A 3906-nucleotide genomic window follows, 5' to 3' on the forward strand; every position below is an offset into this window, starting at 1 on the left:
ATAATGCTTAGAAACAGATTCATGCAGATATTCACAAATCATATAAACACATGTATGATGTATCCATGTATCCATTATACACTGAATCTAATCTATGTATACAAAAAGGTATGAGCTCTGTTTCGCGGGAGAGACGACTATCAAAGCAATTCAAGCCTCACAACAACAATCATCACATGAAGCTATAGAGACATATATAACAATAATAACAAGTCACACATAACCATCTGATAAAAAAGTGTATTAGAATATGAGTAGAATTGGTTTACTTTGGTTATTGTATCTGGTTTAGTTTCTTTAGTATATAAGCTTAACCATGTACACATTTTACGATTGAGGAAGTAATAACAGAAATATCTTATCTTCTTCTCCCTCCTTCGCTCTCTCCTTCCATGGAGATTCTCGATTACTAACAAAGTGACAAAACAGATTCAAAAAAAGAGTTTAATCCATGTTTTCCGTTGGACACACTGTTTAAAACCTCTGCTACAGAAGCTTATGCGATTTCCACTCCCAACAAATCAAATTGAGGCTAACAATCAATCTGACATCTATTCGGAAATTCAAAAACATAAGCAAAAACACACACAAAAATATCGTAATTTCATGGCCATTTAATGGGCTTAGATCAGGCCTAAACTAAATTAAGGCCAAATCGTTTGTTTTTAGTTATCTACCCGGACCAGCATAATTAACAAAAACTACAAATACCTTTTTCCTAGTTGACGACAACCAAAACAAAAAAAAACAAAAACCCTTGTTCATACCTAAATTGAAAAATATCTTTCGAGGGTCGGGAACTCTTGAAGTCGCTCTTCTAAACTTTATAACCATGGAAGAATCCTCCGTCAAAGTAATCTTCTTCTCCTTAATTATAGATTTCTTCTTACTCATTCTTTGCATCTCTATTAATCGTTTCTTTCTTCACAAGAAAGAAAAAAAAAATTATAGTAGAATTTCTAATTAGATCTTTTGTACCCTAGGTTCAGGAATCGCTGGAACTGAACTGTAGAAAAAGGTAAATTCATTTTTTTCTTCTTCTTTTCCTTTTCGTTTTTGTGGGAACTAGATTTTGTCATATGTTAATGATATTTTCTCATACAATCAAATTGTAGCATTAGCACGATTTCCGTTGAAGGATATGACACTTCGCTTCATGGATATCCTCTCAAGCTCGCGTTGAGAAAGCACTTCGCTTCATGCGGAAAAATCGCAAGTATGTTTGTTCCAAGAGACTTTAAAAGGGGTATCCTCAAGAGCCCTCTCTTCATTGATTTTTGGGGAGAAGGTGCGAGAGACAAGGCATTGGAACTTAGTGGAAGTGACGTGGGACGATGGAATGTAGTCGTTAAGGCTGTACCCCGGCAGGAAGATTACTATGATCCTGCGGGATTCAACTTCTTCAGGGGAGAACGCGAGTAAGTTGGTTAGTATTTTTATCTACTGCAACTTAAATTCTTAGGATGCTATATAATATTCTTTTATAGGTTGGTGGTTAAGGTATATGATTTACCTTCTTCGGTGCGTAAGATTGATGTCCAAATCGGGCTCTGTAACATTTCTCTTCGTGTGGAGAGGTCACCTGTGTTACTGTTTTAGTCCACGGAATCTTTGTTCACCAAAGGTTTGTGGCTTCTGAAAGTGCAGATCTTGCTGGAACAAGAAACGGTCTGTTAGAACAAGTTTGAGATTGCTTGGTTGGTGCTGACGTGGCTCGTGGAGTTGAAGATAAATATCAGAAAGATATTTAGAGAGATCAAATCAGAAGAAACGTGCAATTTAAGATATTCTTGGAGAAGAATATTATTGAAGATTTGTTTCTTTTATTTAGAAGAGGATATTTTCCTTTTGTATCGGGATAAAATCTAGGGTGACATATCTCATAGGTATATGGGTATATATATACTAGGGAGATGTGTGTTGCTAGGGCTAGCCGAAAAGAGAGAGAGAAAAATGAATTGCTCTGTTTCGGTGCTTTTGTAGGCAAGTCGAGCTGCTTGGTGGAACACGGGTTTAGTTGTTCTAATAATGGGTGTAACTAGATATTGTTTGGTGTCGAACTAAGAGGTTCTTAGTGTCGTGTAATTCCAGTTAGGCAAGGTTTTGTTGTAAAGATTGTCTAAGTGAATCTAGTTATTGTTTTGAGGACGTAGGCACGTTGCCGAACCTCGTTAATTCTCGTGTGCCTTATCTATCTCTGCTTTTTCAATTGGTATCAGAGCGGGCATCTGTAAAGAGTCTGACTCCACAAACGGGTGAGGATCCTGAGGAAAGAGATGGATGATATATTTCGAGAATGGTTGGCAGTTAAAAGTCTTGCGTTAGATGCTGAAAACTATGGATATTGGAAGGTGAATATGAAGGCAATCATACAAGGTATTGATGAGGATGCTTGGACAGCTGTGGAAGATGGCTATGAAGTCCCAAAAATTGAAGAAAGAGACGGTTCTATTGTCACTAAACCAAAGGCTAAATGGACAAAGAATGAGAAGACTATGTCAAGGTATAATGCAAAAGCTTTATCTACTATTTTTACCTCGGTTAACAAGAATCAATTCAAGTTGATTCAAGGGTGTGAATCAGCCAAAGAAGCGTGGGATAAGCTAGAAAAAGTTTTTGAAGGAACAAAAAGTGTGAAGATATCAAGAATTGACAGGCTAGCTTCTCAATTTGAGAATCTACGAATGGATGAGCACGAAAATGTTACAGATTTTAGTGCTAAGCTGTGTGCGATTGCTAATGAAGCACATGTGATTGGGAAGACGTACAAAGACAAGAAGCTTGTCAAGAAGTTGCTGCGATGTTTACCTAAGAGATTCGAGGCACAAAAGGCGGCTATGGAAACTGCTTTTAACACGGATGAGACCCCATTTGATGAAATAGTTGGGAGACTACAAGCGTATGAGATGGACCAACAGGATGTCATTTCAAATAGTGTCAATAGACCAACTCTATATGAGAATGATGACAAGTTGAGAATACTAAATTTAGAAGAATCTATGAGCTCACTTGTGAAGATGTTTGGGAAACTTCTTAAAGACGTTGGAAAAAGGGGTAAGAACTCTTTGGAAAATGATCATGGCACATACAAAAATGTGGGAGAAGGAAGACATGGTATACAGTGCCATGAATGTAGAGGATTTGGACACATCAAGTCTGCATGTCCGAGTATCAAGAAGAAGAAAAAGGTTCGTTGCTTAGGATGTAACGATTATGGACATACAAAATCTGAGTGTGTCGACGGTGTGAAGATAAAAAGAAATATCTATGAAGACTCTAGTGAGAGTGAAACAGATGATGAAGAGGAGTTAGCCAACTTCGTGGCATTACCTTCATTCGTGGAGCACAAAGAAGGAAGCGAAATATCTGATTCTATATCAACTGCTGAAACAAGTAGCGAATACTCCAACACAAGCAGCGATTTAGAAAGCGATCAAGAGGTGGATCTTCAAGCTGAATTCAAAAGTCTTTATGAGAGTTGGGTTAAGAAAAGTAAAGACTACATGGTACTAATCGATGAGAAGATGTTGATGGAAAGTAAGATGAAGAATATCGAGAAAGAGCTAACTCTTGAGAAAGAAGAATCAGAGAAATTGAAAATCAAGCTTGCTGAAAATCAAAAGTGTTCTTGTGCTTTGAAGAATGAATATCATGAAGTTGTTCATATGCTAAACGTGAAGGAGGAACTTGCAACAGAAAAAAGAAAAATCCAAACGGTTGGAGGATGAACTCATGCAGAATGAAAAGTACTTGAGGATGTTGAATAATGGAACAAAGAACCTAGATCAAATACTAAGCATGGGAAGAACAGAGAAAACAAGATTTGGTCTTGGTTATCAAGGAGGTACATCTGATTCAAAGACTATTTTTGTTCAAGAGAATCTGTCGAAATCTGCTGGAACAAGG

General features: G+C 37.3%; 1 pseudogene; it reads left to right on the forward strand.

Moving 5' to 3' along the window:
* The first annotated feature begins 755 nt into the window (after window positions 1-755).
* Window positions 756-3728, forward strand: LOC9298565 (annotated as a pseudogene).
* The last annotated feature ends 178 nt before the right edge of the window (window positions 3729-3906 follow it).

The sequence above is a fragment of the Arabidopsis lyrata genome, assembly GCF_000004255.2.
Source record: "Arabidopsis lyrata subsp. lyrata unplaced genomic scaffold ARALYscaffold_429, whole genome shotgun sequence".
Taxonomy (NCBI): domain Eukaryota; kingdom Viridiplantae; phylum Streptophyta; class Magnoliopsida; order Brassicales; family Brassicaceae; genus Arabidopsis; species Arabidopsis lyrata.